The 20,837-nt window shown below is 44.5% G+C and overlaps 1 long non-coding RNA gene across 1 annotated transcript; it reads right to left on the bottom strand.

The window, feature by feature from the left end:
- Positions 1-6,689: 6,689 nt before the first annotated feature.
- Positions 6,690-10,654, bottom strand: LOC112581394. Its single transcript, XR_003105950.3, has 2 exons — positions 10,453-10,654; positions 6,690-7,529 (listed from the first exon to the last, which is right to left on the bottom strand). It is a non-coding gene; the product is annotated as an uncharacterized LOC112581394 (long non-coding RNA).
- Between the last annotated feature and the right edge of the window lie 10,183 nt (positions 10,655-20,837).

Here is a 20,837-nt window from a genome sequence, read left to right as displayed (position 1 = left end):
GTGTGGGTCTAGATCTGACACGGATCCCTTTCCTCAAGTAGAGACTGGGAATGAAGACAGCTCAGGGAACAAAGGAGACAGAGACTGAATCCTGGTAACACTGTTTGAGCTCCTGGGTCAAGCCTCACCTGAAGTCCTCTCAGGGCATTTCAGTCATGGAAGACCTGGAATATCCCTTTCCTACATAACAAATTTGAATCAATTTTCTGTCATTTGCAGGATACACTAGAGTGGCAAACCTGCCATCTCCCTGTGGTTATTTTCCACCACCATTCCCCTGTTGTGGTCCTTTGGATCACTGATACAGATGTACCTCCTGCCATTCCCTCTTGTGATGCTCTCAAAGCTCAGCTTCATTTGACAAACATTTGCTGGACTTCTGCTGTATCCCAGGACCTGTTTTATGCTCTGGGAGAGAAACAAGGATCATCATTAGGACACAGTTCCTGCTTTCAAGGAATTTATAGACTCAGAACATATTTTTAAATGAACCACGACACACAGATATATGTGCACTTGAGTGTTAAGTCACTTCAGTCATGTCCGACTCTTTGCAACCCCATGGACTGTAGCCCCGCCAGGCTCCTCTCTCCATGGGATTCTCCAGGCAAGGATACTGGAGTGGGTGTCCATTTCCTTCTCCAGGGGATCTTCCCAACCCAGGGATCAAACCTGCATCTCTTCTGTCTCCTGCATTGGCAGGCAGGTTCTTTACCACTAGGGCCTCTTGGGATTCTCAAATCCTAAGTAAGATGCAGAAAGTGCCTAGGAAGAAGGAGTTCAGTGTGGGGAGATGAGGCTGGGACACTGAGTTATAAAGTGAGAGTAGCTTGGAAGCAAGGGCCTCTTGGGTGAGGACGACTTTGCCCCAACCTCAGTTGGCCTGCTTTCAGGTGGTTGTGGGTCATTTCTGGAGAGAAGTTTAGATTAAGTTCTTCAGGGGATGAGCTAAGGGCCTTCTGCTCATATGGGCTACTCTGGGGTTCTCAGGTTGGAGAAGAGATGAGTGTTTTCAAATGTATACTTTGCTGTTTATGTTTATATACGTGGGGATATATGGAGAATAAAGAAGCATTGCATTTATTTTTGTGAGGTCTTAGAAAACTGAGATAGGACCAATCTGGGCAGACTTTGCTGTTGTTGTTCAGACCACTCAGTTGTGTCCAACTCTTTGGGACCCCATGGACTGCAGCACACCAGGCTCCTCTGTCCTCCACTGTCTCCCAGAGTTTGCTCAGATTCACGTCCACTGAGTCAGTGATGCCGTCTAACCATCTCATCTTCTGCCGCTTCCTTCTCCTTTTGCTTTTGATCTTTTCCAGCATCAGGGCAGACTTTATGAGACTCTTTCTAAGACCCTGGATGACCTGTCTAGCCTTTCTTCCTGCCATTCCTGTACCCGCTCCTCTCCTCTGCCCGTACGGGACACACAGGAAGCTCGAGCAACACTGAGCTACTTCTTGTTCCCAGGACACACGGATCCTCATCCCTCCACATCTTCCTCTTCCAGGAAGACCTCCTTCTTGTTCACCCACAGAGGGCCTCCCCATCCCCTGCATCTCGCCTAGAACCTTCCCACCCGTTCCTGGGAGACCCTTGTTTTCTCCCTGCATCTGTCACATCCTTTATACACACTCTGTGGAGGGAGGGGAAGAGGGTGAGAGACCTCAAGACAGCAAAGTGTGAAACAGAAACAGGAGGCTCTGCAGGGCCCAGGCCAGTGACGTTCAGTCAGACAGGTCTTTCTTTTCTCTGCTGCCAGTGAGGGCCCGGATCCACAGCAGTCAGCCCTGTTACCCACTGGGAGTTCTGTTTAGAATGACATCACCTGTGCCCTGAAATGCCATCAAGGCCCTTCTGGAAGAATCTAGTCCAGCTGGACCACCCCTGTCCAACTGCTAAAACCACCCATAAGCCTCCAGCTCCCTCAAAAGCACGGTTGTCCTTGGATCATGTTGTTATTGGTGGCAGAGATGTCTTCTCTCTGGGTTAGACAGTCTTCAGAACAGGAGCTGTGGATTTCCTTTTTTTAATTTTTAGTTGGAAGATAGTTGATTTACAAATCTAGACAGCATATTAAAAAGCAGAGACATCACTTTGCCAACAAAGGTACATATAGGTTTCTCCAGTAGTCATGTATGCATGTGAGAGCTGGACCATAAAGAAGACTGAGCTCCGAAGAACTGATGATTTTGAACTGTGGTGCTGGAGAAGACTCTAGAGAGTCCCTTGGACTGCAAGGAGATCAAACCAGTCAATCCTAAAGGAAATCAACCCTGAATATTCATTGTAAGGACTGATGCTAAAACTCAAGCTCCAATACCTTAGCTACCTGATGTGAAGAGCAGACTCACTGGAAAAGACCCTGATGCTGGGAAAGACTGAGGGCAGGAGGACAAGGGGGCATCAGAGGATGAGATGGTTGGATGGCATAACTGACTTGATGGACATGAGTTTCAGCAAACTCATGGGGGATAGTGAAGGACAGGGAAGCCTAGCGTGCCGCCGTCCATGAAGTTGCAAAGAGTCAGGCATGATTGAGTGACTGAACAACAGTTGCCTTGCAATGTTGTACTGGTACTGCCGTACAACAATGTGAACCAGCTGTAAATATACACATATCCTCTTCCTCTTGAGCCTCTCTCCTACCTTCCAACCCAGCCCTCTGGGTTATCACTGAGCACCAGGCTAAGCTCCCTGTGCTGTTTAACAACTTTCCACTAGGTATCTATTTTACACACTGTATATATTTCGATTGTACTCTTTAAGTTCATCCCACCCTCTTCTTCCCTCTCTGTAGCCACAAATCTATTCTCTACAGCTTTGTCTCTATTCCTGCCCTACACATTGGTTCATCGGTACCATTTTTCTGAGTTCCATATATATGTGTTAATATACCTAGCACATGACCTGGCTTACAGAAGATATTCAATAAATTTATGTCAAATGAGTTGGTGAGTACAGAAATGAATGGATGAACTCTTCCTGTGGATGGAGACTGGAAATTAAAAAACCCCACTGAGTTCTGATTATTCTAACTATGGGCTTTGAAAGTCTCTTCTTTCTCACTTGAAATATGAGAACAATGAACACCTGTGTTCAGGCTCAAAAATGTGGATTCTAAGAACACCAAACCTCCTTAGAGTGACAAGTTTCCCCAAGTGAAGTCTGCTGCAAGAGCTCTTAAAATGCTCTTTCAGTCTAATGATTCCCATTAGAACCTTGGTCAGCCTGGAAGACCAGGGACCCCCACTCCAGTTCCTTCTTAATGCAAAGGCTCTTTGTGCCAACTTGCCCAGCATCCCATGCTAGTTAGGGTAGAGTTGGATACCCGTCCAGTTCTCTTTCTACAAGACCACACTGTCCCATCCCACAAATGACGCTTGGAGGGCTGTAGACATTTAATATGCTGAGTGTACACCAGAGAGATGACTGCAGTTGCCAACCGAAATCTGGGGCCATAACTTGGGGGGCGGGATAGATAAAGGGGAGCTGATTTCATTGGAAATGTAAAACCAAGAAAGAGACTGGTGAGACTTGTTGGCACCTATTTTGGGTTAGAAGAAGTGAGAGAGAAACTAGGAAATGAAGTGAAGGAAAGGAGTTTGAAAAGAGGTTATTATTAGAAGTGGATTGGTTGGACTCGGGGCCATTTCCTGCTTATAGCTTTGCGTCATTCCCAGCAACAGGGTATGGCTCTTGGCTGGAAAGTCTTGCATAGCTGAAGTAGAGGAGAACGAGCTGCTGGGCTATGGGTTTGGGGTCCGTATGCTTTAACATTAAGGGGGCAGAAGTTATGAACCTCTATTTCCACCTGACCTTCTTGAAGACTTTCCAGTTGGTGAAAAAAGAAGGTTGGCTTCCCTGGAAAGAAGATTTTAGAGTACGGCAGTGGCAGCTAACACATGCTAAGTTTCAGAAAGCCTGCTCTTCACCCTGTGGTTGAGACCAGAAGCTGTTCTCCAGAATGGGGAGAAATAGAGAAGATTTTAGTGTCAGATGTCTATGCCAAAAATTTTAGGAGTTTAATTTTCCTGGTTCCATTACCCCAAGAGATTTTGGCTTCAGCAGTACTTTTGGAGACATGTTTCTGTGGTTAGGTGTTAGAATTCCAGTGGAAAAGCTGAGCACATTTCTTTAAGGCAACTTGTGGCAGACTCTGTTAGTTCGCTACCCCCAGAGTCTCTCCGAATCCCCTTCTGCCTTGTCATTTCTCACTATCAAGGCTAAAATTTTTTACATTTTCACTTCCATAGTCTTCCTTGCAGATAGGGTGAGCATATGACCCTGTTCTAATTCATGGGATACAAAGGGAAGCCTAACGGTGCTAGTGGTAAAGAACTAGCCTGCCAACACAAGAAACATAAGAGATGTGGGTTCCACCCCTAGGTTGGGAAGATCCTCTGGAGGAGGGCATACCAACCCACTACAGTATTCTTGCCTGGAGAATCCCATGGACAGAGGAGTCTTGCAGAATATAGTCTGTAGCACACAAGAGGTTAGAAGAAGTTAGAGGATTCTGAGAAAGTTTATGTTTTCATAATAAACAAAACAGAGGCCACCCTGGGATTTTCCCTTCCTCCTCCTACCCACGGTGAACGCAAATGTGATGGCTGGAGCTACAGCAGCCATCACATCACTGTGAGGGAAGACCAAGAAAACTGCAGTGACATCTGCTCTGGCACAACTAGTTCACTGAATCAAGTCCTCTCCAGCCTTTTTGTCTTTTTTTTTTTTTTTAAAGCTTTATTTTAAAAAAGAAGTTGAAATTTCTGCTTTTGCAGGTGAATGTCATCATAACTGATAACCAAGACTTCTCAGTATATTTAATATGCTTGTGTGTATTTTGAATCTCTAAGAAGGGGAGAAAATATATAGCAATTCTAAACTTGTAAAACTGATGTATGATTTTTTCAAAAAACAATTTTTGTGGAACTAGTGTTTTAGGTATACCCTTTGGGAAACTCTGAGCTAGAGGATCACAAACTTGGTATGACAGACAGACCCCAGGATAGCTCCTGTGTTCGTGTCCTGCTAAATTTCCTCACTTTGAGTGTAGGCAGGACCTCTGACTTGCTTCTAACTAATAGAATATGGCAAAGGTGATGGGATATCACTTCAAAGATTATGTTTTAATTGGATAGGTAGATGACAGATAATAGATAGATGGTAGATAGATTCTGTCGCTGATCTTAAGTAAGCTCTCATGCACTAAACTGCCTATGGAGAGGATCACAAGGTAAGACCTGTAGTGGCCTCTAATAGCCAAGGGTCTCAGTCCTACAACCAGAAGCAACTGAATTCTGCAAACAACCGTGTGGACTTGGCAGAGAACCCCTGGCCTCAGGTGATGTTACTATAGCCTTGTGAGATCCTGAGCAGAAGAGCTAGACTGTACCTCAGTTTATTGTGCTTTTCAGATACTATATTTTTTACAAATTGAAGATTCATGGCAACCCTGCTTTATCAGATGATGGTTAATATTTTGGTGCATTGAAGTATTTTTAAATTAAACTATATTATATATTTGTTTTAAATTTAAAAAAAAATAAAAAATATTTATTTGGCTTCACCAGGTCTTAGTTGCATCATGTGGGATATTTCAGTTTCGACATGCAAACTCTTAATTGGGGAACGTGGGCTCTAGTTCCCTGACCAGGGATTGAACCTCAGACCCTTGCATTGGGAGCGTGTAGGCTTAGCCACTGGACCATCATGGAAGTCTTTGTACATTTGTTTTTATTCATTTTTTAAAATAATTGTATTTATTTATTTTTGGCTGTCCTGGGTCTTTGTTGCTGTGAGGGTTTTTCTCTAGTTGCAGAGAGCGGGGGCTACTCTCTAGTTGCGGAGTGCCGTCTTCTCTTTGCGGGGGCTCCTCTTGTTGCAGAGCACAGGCTCTAGGGCGCCTGTGCTTCGGTAGCTGCGGTGCATGTGCTCAGTGGTTGCGGTTCCCAGGCTCTAGAGCACAGGCTCGATAGTTGTGGCATATGGGCTTAGTTGCCCCATGGCATTTGGGATCTTCCCCGCCCAGGGATGGAACCTTTGTCTTCTGCATCGTCAGGCAGATTCTTTACCACTGAGCCACCAGGGAAGCCCTACATTTGTTTTTAGATATAATGCTATTGTTACCGAAAGGAGTGTGGGGTCTGGCTGCTCACCACTCAACAGCCAAATAAACAGGCCAGGTTGGCGGAGAGGGAAGTTTGCTTTAATTTCAGATGATGGCGATGAGGGTGGGGGGCGGGGTGGAAGGGGAAGTAGCAGGTGGGGATGGAGGGCAGGCATCAGTCCAAAGGCCAACTCCCCCCAAACACCCCCCACTGGCAACCGGTGGGGCAAGAGCTTTTGTAGGCTGATGGAGGGGGTTACATGCAGAAACAGTACAATCAGCTGTGACCGTCAACATCAAACTGGTCATCAGTGGTCTGACCAGCATCATCTCGGTTGTCTGAGGTGCAGTTATCTTCAGTTCCAGGGTCCACTTTTTCCCGTTTCCTTGAGGACAATTCTTGAAATTGTGGCAGCTTATGTCATGGGTACAGCCTGGTCATCACGTGGTTAACGTCTCCCACCTGGATTTTCAGTGTCTATAAGACAGCTCACAGGATTTGGCTCAGAATATTATCTATAGTTCTTGAAAAGGAACTTAAGGGCCTTGACTATGCCTAATGACTACATTATTATTATTTGGTCTCCCTTGACGGTTTTCCTTTTTTTTTTTTTTTGTATGTTCTCATTTCTCTGATTAAACTTAGTCTTTGACTTGAGTTTTTCACAGACAGAAGGCAGGCAGAGGATGTGAGGGGAAGGACCATAGGAACCTACTCTGTTTCACCATCGCATACTTAATAGACTATAGCATAGTGTAAATAACTTTTATATGATCTGGGAAACCAAGAAATTTATGGGACTCAATTTATCGAGATACTTGCATTATTGTGGTAGTCTGGAACCAAATCCCAAATAGCTCTGATGTATGCTTCTACTAATTTATGACCCACAGAAACTGTGATATAATAAATCTCAGTGTCATTTTAAATGCTGTTTGTGGTAATTATTATACCACAAAAGAAAACATCTGGGAAAGGGCCAGCTCCCAAGAACAGGCTCCAAATTGTAGGTTGGCTCTGGTACTTGGTGTCTGGGGCTAATGAAGTTAAGGTTTTCCCATGTGGCCCATCTACTTTTCTTGGGTACTTTTCCCTCCAGTAAATGTATCCTAACCTAACAAGGTCTTCTACATAAAAAACACTCAAAAAATGAAACAGCTCCGAACATACTGTTCTGCCGAGTTTCATGACCTTTTATTCGTCTTCGAGTCTTTAGAAACACCTTGTATGGAGCATTCATTCCAGAGTCCACTGACCTGGAGATAAACTGGCTGTCCTCACTGGGAGCACAGTCATTGTACTTAGAGACAATTTTGGCCTTCACAGTAGAGAAGCTTGTTTCCTGGTATTCCGGTTATTTGTCATCCTTCCTTGTTTTCATTTGACATTCAAAATATATGCCTTCCTCTGAAATTTCTAGAAGAATAGATGATTGAGGATAGCAAATTAGATTTTGTTGGGCCTTTTTGCCCAGTGATATTTCAAAACATTTTTTTCATGGTAAAAAGAGAGCTTGTTTACCTGAAGCTATTTGTAGTTTTTGTCTTTTGTGCCACGCCAGTAAGCAGTTCTCTGAAACCGGCCTACAATTTTCTTTTCCTTTTTTTAAAAAACTTTTTATTTCGTACTGAGGTATAGCCGATGAACAATGTTGTAACAGTTTGGGGTGAACAGCGAAGGGACTCAGCCATACATACACATGTATGCATTCTCTCCCAAACTCCCATCCCATCCAGGCTGCCACATAATGTTGAGCAAGGTTCTATGTGCTATACGTAGCACAGGGGCCTACAGAGGTCCTTGCTGGTGACCCATTTAAATACAGCAGTGTGTACAGGCAACCATAAGTTCATTCTCTAAGTCTGTGAGTTTCTGTTTTGTTAAGTTCATTTGTATCATTTCTCTTTAGATTCCACATATAAGGGTTGTTATAGGAAATCCCTTTCTCTATCTGACTTACTTCTCTCATTTTGACAACCTCTAGGTCCATCCATCGGAGAAGGCAATGGCACCCCACTCCAGTACTCTAGCCTGGAAAATCCCATGGGTGGCGGAATCTGGTAGGCTGCAGTTCATGGGGTCGCTAAGAGTCAGACACGGCTGAGCGACTTCACTTTCACTTTTCATTTCATGCATTGGAGAAGGAAATGGCAACCCACTCCAGTACTCTTGCCTGGAGAATCCCAGGGATGGGGGAGCCTGGTTGGCTTCCATTTATGGGATTGCACAGAGTCAGACACGACTGAAGTGACTTAGCATAGGTCCATCCATGTTGTTGCAAATGGTATTATTTCATTCTTTTTAATGGATACCAGCCTACAATTTAACTTAATTTTGACACTATCTGCCCAGAGAAAGCATCAGACCCCACAGGTGAAGGGCTCAGTCCTACAAGAATGTCCCTGTCCTCCCATCCCCACCCCACTGCAGAGGCTAGTGGCAACTCCGGGCTGCTGTCTGTTCTTCTGACCAACAGGCTATAGGTTGGGGATTTCAATGACTTCCTCCTTGGGTTCAATTGCTTTTCCAGAGCAACTCACAGAAATCAGAGAAACATTTTACTTACTAGATCACCAGTTTATTATAAAAGGATACAACTCAGAAACAGCTAGAAGTACGAAATGCACAGGACAAGTTATGTGGAAGGGATGTGGAGCTTCCTTGCCCTCTCCAAGGACACGACTCTCCCAGCAACTCCATGTGTTAACCAACCCAGCAGCTCTCCAAATCCCATCACTCTGGGGGTTTGTGGAGGTTCGTTCATAGGCAGTGATCAAATCACTGGCCATGGGCTACAGATTCAACCTCTATCCCCTCTCTCCTCCCATGAGGTCTAAGCGGGGACTGAAACTTTCAACCCTCCAATCACAGTGTTGGTTCCCCTGGCAACCAGCCCCATCCTTAGGTGACCTGGGGACAATCAAAATATAATTTATTAATAAAAGACATCTTGATCTGTCTCACCACTTAGGCAATTCCAAGGGTTTTAGAAGTTCTGTGCTAGAAATGGGAATGAAGACCAAATACATATTTCTTATTATAAATCACAATATCCCAGTCCACTCCCTGCTCTTCACACATTCTTCCCTTATAGCAAAGCAATCACACAGGTCAAAAGACACTGGCACATCACTAGAACTTCTTTCAGTCGTTAATAACTATGCAGTCTGTCATCATATCATACGAAAGTGTCTCCCAGGGCAAGGCCACTCAGGTTTGCAGGCTTCTATTTCTACCTTGTCAGCTACACTGCGGGCAGTAATACTAGTCTAGCAAGTGGCCCCTTCCTGCCCTCCTCCACCCCCGCCCACCCCATTACACAGGATCAGAACCAGGGAGCTCCCTTTACCATCTGGCAATATGACTGCCTTCACTGTTCAACCCAATTTTGCACCTTACACTCCATCAGGCCTGCAGGATTTCTGTCTGACATAAAGGTTGAGAACACACTTACTGCAGTGTGCTCGGTGGTCCTGCGGATCTGTCTCTTGCTTCTGTTCCTGTGGAACAGACCCTGGGATGCCCCTTGCATGAGCCTCAGACCACCCTCCAACATTTTTTCCAGTTGCAACCCTGGAATCAACCACTCAGCCATACTCAGCTCCCACAAGCAGCCAACACCATTTTCTGAGCTTAGCTTCTTATTGCAGATCAACCACGAGCTCCCAGATTCGTCAGAATTATTCCGCCCAGGTGGAGGCCGCAGTCAAGTGCCTGGTCAGCACGCATCTGTTGGCCTCCTACCATTACCTCTCTCTGGGCTTCTATTTCGACCGCAAACATGTGGCTCTGCAGGATGTGGGCCACTTTTTCCACAAATTGGCCGAGGAGAAGCGCGAGAGTGCAGGAGCACCTCCGGTAAACACGAAGCCATTGCAGAGGCCACGTCCTCTTTCTGGACGGGCGGAAGTGTCTCAAGAGAAGTCGGGAAAATCCAGGAAGCTCTGGAAGCCGCCCTTCTCATGAAGAAGAACTGGAACCAGCCCTTTTAAGCCTGGATGGTCTGGGTTCTGCGCACACAGACCCCCACCTCTGTGACTCACAGAGAGCCACGTCCTAGAAGACGGGAGACCGCCTGACTAACAACGTCTGCAGGCTGGCTGGCCCCGGGCTGGGTTGGGAGAATATTTCTTTGAAAGGCTCACTGTCAAGCATGGCTCGGAGCCTCTGGAGCTGAGCTGCCTTTCAGGAGCTCCCCTAATGTCCAAGCTTCTGCCTGAAGCCCCTCTCTGCAGCCACTAGGCAGCTTTCTAACCACCCTGGAGCCCTCTCCCAAGCCTTGGACCAAATGGAAGCAATAAAGCTTTTTGCAGAAAAAACAAAATGAAAACATACTTACAGTTTATTCTTGCTGAGGCCCTTGTAGGTGTAGCCCTGTTCCTGCCACCACAGAAGGAAAAAAAAAGAAAGAAAGAAAAAGTTGAGGTGACGGGGAGTGGGGAGAAAGAATACCCACATCCTTCCTTATTCTGCCTGAAAACAGACACTCCTTTAGCCCCACTCGTGTCACACTGAGTGTGAGCACACGCTCATGAAGGTGTATAAGCCAGCCCTTCGTGCTTTAACCTTCCCACTTTAGATAACCAATGGCTTAACTGCCTGTTCCAATTTTCTAGCTAACTAGTACTCAGAGGAGGCTCTCTGTTCATTGTTGGATAATATGGAATATAATGTTTGGATACTATGGATATAATGGAAGTATATGAATATAATGTACATGTGTCCCTTGGTCTGAAGAAATGATGTTCAGCTGTCCACCTTGGCTCAGTATTTCCTGTTCTGGTTTCTTTTATAGGTTCCTGAGTGTTTGCATCTCCACTGGGTAAGAAAAGCTCAGTCTCGAGTTGGTGTCTATTACTGTCTGAACCCATTTCAACCCCTACCCTCACCTCCCTACCCCACCCCACCTCACCCAGGCCGCCAGCATCAGTCTCACTTGTCAGCTGCGTTCAGAGCCTTCCCACCAAAGATATCTGCCATGTAGCCGTTTGCAGTCTGTCTCTTGTCAACTGAAAGGAAACACACAATTTGAGAGGCACGAGTTAAGCTTTCAGTTCAGTCACTCAGTCATGTCTGACTCTTTGCAACCCCATGGACTACAGCACGCCAGGCTTCCCTGTCCATCACCGACTCCCGGAACTTGCTCAAACTCATGTTCATCGAGTCGGTGATGCCATCCCACCACCTCATCCTCTGTGGTCCCCTTCTCCTCCTGCCTTCAGTCTTTCCCAGCAGCAGGGTCTTTTCCAGTGAGTCAGTTCTTCATATCAGGTGGCCAAAGTCAAGCTTTATTACGGGTCTTTCTGAGGATGATAGCCTGGGGTTGGCCTCTCAGTAGCTCTGAGAAACTGCTCTCAAGAAGTTGGGGCAGGTTGTGGGGGTTGCTTATATACAATTTTTTAAAAAGTGGGGGGAGATGGGCTACAAAGCACATGCAGTCAAGCATACATCTTGGTAAGAGATGACGGCTAGTCCCAAAGAGCAGACAGTCAAGACAATGACTACAGGGCTTTTGCATGTGTGGGAAACTACAAGAAGCTGGGTTCATTAAAATTCTTCTTGAGATACATGTGACTCTCCAAGGGGCCTGTTTGTCCAAAGCACAGAGCATCCTGCCCTTAATTTCCTCTGTCTGAAGCACAGAGCTCTTCATCCCTTTATCACGTTAATCTCTTCTCTCTAGAGCACAGAGTGCACTTCGGGTCAGTGACTTAATCTCTGTAGACTTGGATGGTGAGCAAAACATTCTCTCTTCTTTCACTTGCGCTCTCTTGTTGGCAGACAGAACGGTTCTCACTGACATTGTGTGCCTCAGATGGTAAGGGAGGATGGCGTCCAGATTCAGCCCATCCCTGCATTGCTGAAGCAACCAATACCTGCTTGCATGGGTGCAGGTGGCCATCTTAAGTGAGCACATGGGGAGATTCTTCTTATCGGCTCCAGTTCCCTTCCAGATCTGGGCACCAACATGCTCTTCTTTAATGTACCCCTCAGATTTCTTTAGTGATTGCCACAGAGCTATGCAGCATACGGACATCCCTTTAACAGGCCAGGTTTCCACTGCCCTTCTGCCTGACCATATGGCCAGGCCACTGGCCACTGCCCATGAGTCAGTAAAAACCCAAACACTGGGGTTGTTAACACTGTTTGGTTTTTACCACTGCTGGGAAGACAGCCTGCCATTCATCCCATTGAGCTGAATTCTCCAGAGTCGTGGCCATCCAATTGGATGTTGTCCAGTTACCCTGGAACTATCCGTAAACCACTGGCTCTTGCTCCATAGCAACTCACAGGGCTCTGTCCACGTGGCAGTCAGTTCCAGCAGCTCCTCAGGTGGCTCCAAAGTCAGTCCTAGAGGAAGAGTCTCCCTGATTGTGTCTCCTCTCTGCCTTCCGCAGACAGCATGATCTTGTATTAACCATTTACATACTATTACAGAACTCTTCTGGGCATTGCCGGCCCCATTTGGGCATTTCTCCAGCATCACCCTAGACACTGTGGGTATCTCAGATGTCAAGATCATTTTCTGTCCTTCAGTCATAGGAGTGGTTTCAGTTAATAATGTCCAGTGGCAGTCTTCCCCGGTGGTCCTGTGGTTAAGACTCTGCACTCCCAAAGCTCCCAACCTTTTACTTTAATTCCATCAACTCTTATGTTTCTATCCTTACATTTTTATGTTTTCTCAATGTAATTGTAGGCTGAGCCTGGGCTTCCCTGATGGGTTTTGCTACTATAGTGTCTGGGGTTTCTGTATCAAGAAGTCCTTGAAAATGTCTCTTTTTTTATCCACTGACCATTTTACCTACTTTTGTGCGAAAGGCTTTGGATCCCCTGTGAGGGATTGAGTTAAGGGACCTGGGCCCCCTCATCAATCTGTATCTTGATTACTTGGATTAACTGCTGCCCCAGGCAATTGCTAGCTAGGTTTTTCCCTGTAATCTGTGCCTTCTGGATTTTCAAATTTCATTGTAAACAGAGCAGACTATTTACTATTTATTGTTTGGGGCCCTTTAAAATTGGGGGACCTGAAGGAGGTCTCTTTGGTAGTGCTGTATTAAAGCTTTGCTTTAATCCTGTTAATGCCTGTTTCATTCTTCCCATTTCTTTATAACCCTATAAAGTCTCCCATCCCAAAGAAAGGTAATGCCAAAGAATGCTCAAACTACCACACAATTGCACTCATCTCACACGCTAGTAAAGTGATGCTCAAAATTCTCCAAGCCAGGCTTCAGCAATATGTGAACTGTGAACTTCCAGATGTTCAAAAGGCAGAGGAACAAGAGACCAAATTGCCAACATCTGCTGGATCATCAAAAAAGCAAGAGAGTTCCAGAAAAACATCTATTTCTGCTTTATTGACTATGCCAAAGCCTTTGACTGTGTGGATCACAATAAACTGTGGAAAATTCTGAAAGAGATGGGAATACCAGACCACCTGACCTGCCTCTTGAGAAACCTGTATGCAGGTCAGGAAGCAACAGTTAGAACTGGACATGGAACAACAGACTGGTCCCAAATAGGAAAAGGAGTATGTCAAGGCTGTATATTGTCACCCTGCTTATTTAACTTTTATACAGAGTACATCATGAGAAACACTGGGCTGGAAGAAGCACAAGCTGGAATCAAGATTGCCAGGAAAATAGTAATAACCTCAGATACACAGATGACACCATCCTTATGGCAGAAAGTGAAGAAGAACTAAAGAGCCTCTTGATGAAAGTGAAAGAGGAGAGTGAAAAAGTTGGCTTAAAGGTCAACATTCAGAAAACAGATCATGGCATCCGGTCCCATCACTGCATGGCAAATAGATGGGGAAACAGTGGCTGACTTTATTTTTTGGGGCTCCAAAATCATGGTAGATGGTGAGTGCAGCCATGAAATTAAAAGACGCTTGCTCCTTGGAAGTAAAGTTATGACCAACCTAGACAGCATATTCAAGAGCAGAGACATTACTTTGTCAACAAAGGTCTGTCTAGTCAAGGCTATGGTTTTTCCAGTAGTCATGTATGTATGTGAGAGTTGGACTATAAAGAAAGCTGAGCGCCGAAGAATTGATGCTTTTGAAGTGTGGTGTTGGAGAAGACTCTTGAGAGTCCCCTGGACTGCAAGGAGATCCAACCAGTCCATCCTAAAGGAGACCAGTCCTGGGTGTTCATTGGAGGGACTGATGTTGAAGCTGAAACTCCAATACTTTGGCCACCTGATGCGAAGAGCTAACTCATTGGAAAAGACCCTGATGCTGGGAAAGATTGAGGGCAGGAGGAGAAGGGGACAGCAGAGGATGAGATGGTTGGATGGCTTCACCTACTCAATGGACATGGGTTTGGGTGGACTCCGGGAGATGGTGATGGGCAGGGAGGCCTGGCGTGCTGCGGTTCGTGGGGTCACAAAGAGTCGGACACGACTGAGGGACTGAACTGAACTGAAAGTCTCCCATGCTGCTGGAATGAGTCCCATGACACTCTGTTTTTGTTTCATTCCTATCAAAAGTTGTTTAATTCACTTTATTTCTTAATAACTGTTTAAAAGTTTCCACCTTGTGGGGAAGATTCTCCTGACTGTCCCCTTCATTCTCTTGTTAATTAAGCTGTTCTCAATAGCATTTGTATGAGCCATGAGAGGAAGCTGAGGCAGTAAATTTGATAAGGCTTCCTGGACTGTTACTGTTCTGCAACTCTAAGGTTACAATGGGGTGCCCATGTGAAGGGTCTCAACCACAACAGTGTTTACTATTGAAACAGGAGGGAAGTGGGCAGGGGACAACTTTTAAAAGAATGACATAAGAGTAAGACATGACAAAAACTGGTTAGAACCAAATAGGTCCAAGATGGCAGAGGAGTCGACCTCCACATCCTTTCCTACAAATAGCTGGAATACTCCTCCCACTCATTAGCCTATCAAATTACCCACCCCTATCTGAAGTGATAACCCCATCCCCGGGGCCAGTCTCGTCTTCCCAGATGGCCCACACTCTGTCTGTGGAGTGTGTTTCTCTCTAAATAAATCCACTTCTTATCTATCACTTTGTCTATCACTGAATTCTTTCTGCAATGAGACATCAACTTCAACTTGGTGCTCTATGACAACCTAGAGGGATGGGAGGGAGGGAGGGGACGTATGTACATCTATGTCTGATTTCATGCTGATGTATGGCAGAAACCAACACAACATTGTAAAACAAATATCCTCCAATTAAAAATAATTTTTTTATACCTATGGATGATTCATGTTGATGTTTGGCAGAAACCAACACAATTCTGTAAAGCAATTTTCCTTCAATTAAAACAAATAAATTTTTTAAAAAGATAAAGAATAAATAAAAAATAATTTTTTATATCTATGGCTGATTCATGTTGATGTTGGGCAGAAACCAACACAATTTTGTAATGCAATTATTCTTCAATTAAAAAATAAGTAATTTTTTTTAAATGTCAAAAAAAATAATTAAAATATTTTTTTAAAAAAACACTGAGCTTCATTAAATCTTGAAATCAGGTGTGTGATTTTAAAAGACCATGGGCTCAAGTCCTAATCTGAGTTACATGGTTTCACTATGAGCTGAGTATATTCTTCGGCTCAGAAGGTAAAGAATCCACCTGCAATGCAGGAGACACAGGAGATGCTGGTTCGATCCCTGGATCAGGAAGATCCTCTGGAGGAGGAAATGGCAACCTACTCCAGTATTCTTGCCTGGAGAATCCAATGGACAGAGGAGCCTGGCAGGCTACAGTCCACAGGGTTGCAAGGAGTCAGACACGACTGAGCAACTGACACAACACCAGCTGGGTAAAGGGCATATTCAGTGAATGAACATCCCGATCATTACAAAGCCAGTTCGAGGAGGCTTGCATATCAGCTGCTTCATGTGTCCTACTTTGGTATTCACAGGGGAAGACAGATAGCTTACCTTTTCAGGATAAACAGACCTCACAGTGGTTTTCATCCAGTCCACCAGGCTGGCTGTTTCCTTGAGGATAACCTCCTGTTTGTCTGGATCACATATCACTCTCTGGGTTTGCTCTAGCACCCTGTGGGTCCTGAATCAACCCAAACATGCTCCTCTCCTCCGCAGCATTAGAACCAAAGACACAGACCCCAAAGGAGTTACTCCCACAATCATTTCAATAACAATTCTTTAGGAAGCTAATGATACCGATCATCAATGGTTCAATTCTTTCACACTGATGAAATAAAATTCCTGTTTTATGGCAAGACAAGAAATATTTAAACATAAAATTTTCCTTGCTCATTTGGGCCTTCTCTCTTCCCTTTTAGTGTGTGCTATGCATCTGTATTAAACCAGACATCCTTAGGAGATAAACTTCTTCACAACTCCCTAGGAGGTAATCTTCCTTCTTAATCTTGTAAGGGACTGCGATGACTCATGACCCACTCCTCACTTTGTACATTTAGATCTAGATTGTGTAAATTGTCAGTGAAATGTAGTCATTTAATGTTCAAACCTCTCTCTCAAAAACTTATGTAACTGTGCTTTGACCTCTAACAGGCAGAACAGTTCTTGGAGCTTTCTGAGAAGATGCTCCCAGGTTATAAACTTCTGTTTGGCCTGAATAAAAATTTCCATTTCTTTTTAGATAAATAAGGTGATTAATTTTTTTTCCATCAACAGCCCTACACCCCCAGGTTTCAACAGTTTTTTGGGTTTTACCCCTGCTTCCCCGACACTGACTACCTTCTTAGAGACCGGAGGTCTTCGAGGTCCTTTCTGTTGTCCCTACCGAGTTTTTACCTCAGAGGACAAAGTTAGTGGCCAAAACTCAGACTGACTGAAATCTGAGCTTGGTCTGGCATGAAGGTCCGACTCAGCGCTTTCAGTATCATTTAGGAATTTATTTTATTTTGTTTTATTTTTTCATTTAGGAATTTAGAGGAACTGCAGCACAGCTGCTACTCCGTACCGCTGGTGACCATGTGGCCACGCAGGAGTCAAAAGTTCTTCATCCCTTGCCCTTTCACTTTCCAAACCACATATGTCCATGGGTCAAGGCGATTCTAGCAGATTCTACCTCTCTGACACCAACTGCAGGTCTGGTCACCAGTGTCGACATGTGTGTATATAGATGTGGTCCCCACAAGCAGTTCTTCAACTGCAGCCGTGTATCCTACAAGTTAACTTGATTCTGACACTATCTGCCTGGAGATGGTGGCAGACCCCACAGGTTAAAGGCTCAGTTCTACAAGAGGCTCTCCACCCTGCCCCCAACACACTTCAGAGGCAAGTTGTAAGTCTAGGTTGTCCCTTGTCCTTCTGACCAAGTTGATACAGATTGGAAGCTCCAATGACTCCCTCCTTGGGCTCAATTAATTTGCTAGAGCAGTTTACAGAACTCGGAAGAGCATTTACTCACTCATTCAGTTCAGTTCAGTCCCTTAGTCGTGTCCAACTCTTTGTGACCCCATGGACTGCAGCATGCCAGGCTTCCCTGTCCATTACCAACTCCCAGAGCTTGCTGAAACTCATGTCCATGGAGTTGGTGATGCCATCCAACCATCTTATCCTCTGTTGTCCCTTTCTCCTCCTGCCTTCAATCTTTCCTAGCATCAGGGCTTTTCAAATGTCAGTTCTTTGCATCAGGTGGCCAAAGTATTGGAGCTTCAGCTTCAGTATCAGTCCTTCCAATGAATATTCAGGACTGATTTCCTTTGGGATGGACTGGTTGGATCTCCTTGCAGGTCAAGGGACTCTCAAGAGTCTTCTCCAACACAACAGTTCCAAAGCATCAATTCTTCAGTGCTCAGCTTTCTTTATAGTCCAACTCTCACATCCATACATGACTGCTGGAAAAACCATAGCTTTGACTAGATGGACCTTTGTTGGTAAAGTAATGTCTCTTCTTTTTAATATAGTGTCTAGATTTGTCAAAGCTTTTCTTCCAAGGAGCAAGCGCCTTTCTCTAGTTGCAGTACATGGGTTTAGTTGCCCAGGTGACGTGGGATCTTAGTTACCAGATTAGAAATCAAACCTGTAGTCCCTGTATTGGAAGGTGAATTCTTAACCAGTGGACCACCAGGAAAAGACCTATATTTCTTATTATAAATCAATATCACAACACCCCACTAGGAAAACTGATAGAGGATTAAATCATGTAAATCACGGAAGAAGAGATGTAATTGACTAGTACTATGAAAAGATAATGATAGTTAATTGTTACTATTAATCAGAGAAAGGCAAATCTAATTTCAACTTCAATTTTACAGTTTATTTTGTCAGTTTTAGGTTGGCAAAGATTAAACGGAACAATAAAGCCTAGTGTGGTCAAGGTTTAGAAAAGTTGGGCAACTTTATACCCTGTTGTTAGGATTCTGTGTGTGTGTGCTCGACTCTTTGTGATCCCTGGGACTGTGGCCTGCCGGGCCCCTCTGTCGATGGCATTTTCCAGGCAAGAATACTGGAGTGGGTTGCCATTTCCTTCTCCAGGGATCTTTCCAACCCAGGGCTTGAACCCATGTCTCCTGCATCTCCTGCATTGGCAGGTAGGTACTTTACCACTGAGCCACCGGGCAAGGCCTGGGATTTTAATCGGATACACCTTAACAGGAAGCCAATTATTTAAATTCTGCCTGTGTTTCAGGCCACCATTTAAGCAGATCTTTATCTATATATTCTTTTTATTGAGACATAGTCACCAGATATTGCTGAGTGGAAGACAGCAAGATCCTTTATCTCAAACTGCATCCTGGAGATAGATGATTGCAGAAAGCGTACAGTTCTACCTCTACAGTATATGGACTGACAGAAAGTTTTAGGAAGATGGTCACGGTAGTTTTCTGGATGGTGGGATTTTCTCACTTATCAAGTCTGAGAGACCAGCTCGCTCCCAACCCATCTTCACATACCTCTGTGGCCATAGCCCCAGGTCCTTGGCTCCCCTACCAGGCCCCTGGCTGAACTGGATGCCTGGGGCATAGCCACGTGGAAAGGAGGCCTTGGGAGTTGGGAATGCCAAGGAAATTTTGGCCTACCTAGAGAAGAAAGGAAAAGTAAGGCATTTAAATACGGAGGAACAACCCGCTTTGAATCTGGAAGAGGCTTTCTGAATGAGGCTGCCCTGACAAGACCACATATAGTTGCTAATGTGAATTTTCAGTATCGTTTTTTGGAGCGTTTGTCTATACCTCCCACTCCTCTCCCCTGTTTTTTTTTTTTTTTCTTCAGAAAGTTTTACACATGCAGCTCAGTCAAACCACGAAGTCCCCTTCCAAATGGCGTTTCCCGTGGGTGACTCAGACCAGCAAGGAGAAAGTGGGTGCCTGTAACCAGAACTTGTGCATCTGGGGGCGGGGAGAGTTTCTCCAGCTTTTCATCCTGTTTTCTTGGAAACAGGCTTTATGTAAACCATGTCTAGATGGAAATTCTTACAAAGACTGAAGATGTGAATTTACTTTTGAAAATCACTTTTAGGTTTTGCTTTCCCCCGGGCCCAATATTCACTCTAAGGGAGAAATGAAAGAGGAAAAAGCATGTGCGTCTTGGGATTTCTCTGGAGAGGGTGACAAGTGATACTCTGCAGCTCTTCCTTCTGCGCGGGGTGGAAATCCTGAAGTGATAGGGGAAGGCTGATCCTGGGGATCTGGTGGACCAAGCGGCCCCGTTCTAAAGGGGTGGCTTCAAGCCAGGGCCAGAGTGTCAGCGAGTCCTCTGGTTCTACTTTTTTTTTTTTTTTTTTAAGGCAGAAATTGGATTTTCATGTCAAAGTCCCAGTATGTAAACATATTTACGAGCCAAATGAAACAGAGCAGGAGAAACCCTAGAGATCATCGTGTTGAATCCATGAGTCTGGATTTAGAAGCCTGAGGTTCAGAGAAAAAAGGGACTTTCCAGGATGATACTAGAATCTAGACCTACTGTCTCCTGTGTGATTTTATTCACTGGCATTAAACTGACGGCTCTTTTAAATAACCAAACATATTTAGTTCTGTGAGTTCTTCTCTTCCCCTCTTCTTTTCTCTCTTTCTCCTTCCTTTCTTCCTAGTTCTTTCAAGTACTTATTCATTCGTCCATGTATTTCTTCTTTCCATTGGAACACATGTATACCTGTGGCGGATTCATTTTGATATTTGGCAAAACTAATACAGTTATGTAAAGTTTAAAAATAAAATAAAATTAAAAAAAAAATAAAGTTCGAATCTTCCATTCAGGAAGTGTGTGTGTATGCTTAGTCACTCAGTCGTGTCTGACTCTTTGCGACCCCGTAGACCGTAGCCCACCAGGCTCCTCTGTCTATGGGATTTCCCAGGCAAGGATACTAGAGTAGGTAGCCTATCCCTTCTCCAGGGGATCTTTCCCACCAGGAATAGAACCGGGGTCTCCTGCTTTGCAGGTGGATTCTTTACCAGCTGAGCTACAAGGGAAGCCCTATGCAGGAAGAGTGCTTCTTAATTCTAAGTACTTAAGACTGTGGAAGATGTGCTTTTATCTTGTATTTCTAATTTTATTGCCCTATGCTCAGGAAATTTGTCTTGTAAATTTCCACTTTTTATATTTCATTGATAGGTTTTCTTTGGAGTCAAATGCATGATCAACTTTTAAAAAGATTCCAAGAGCCAAATAAAATAATACTTGTTGTTTATTAGCAGGACACTGAAGTCCATGTATATACCAGATTCAACTTGTTGATTGTAATATGCAGATTATGTAATTTATTTGTTTTACTAGATCTGTCAAATTCAGAAGAAGTGTATTCAAGGATTTCAGTGCACACA

The sequence above is a fragment of the Bubalus bubalis genome, chromosome 22, assembly GCF_019923935.1.
Source record: "Bubalus bubalis isolate 160015118507 breed Murrah chromosome 22, NDDB_SH_1, whole genome shotgun sequence".
Lineage (NCBI taxonomy): Eukaryota > Metazoa > Chordata > Mammalia > Artiodactyla > Bovidae > Bubalus > Bubalus bubalis.
Note: the sequence above shows the minus strand (reverse complement) of the source record. Positions and strands in the feature narration are given on the sequence as shown.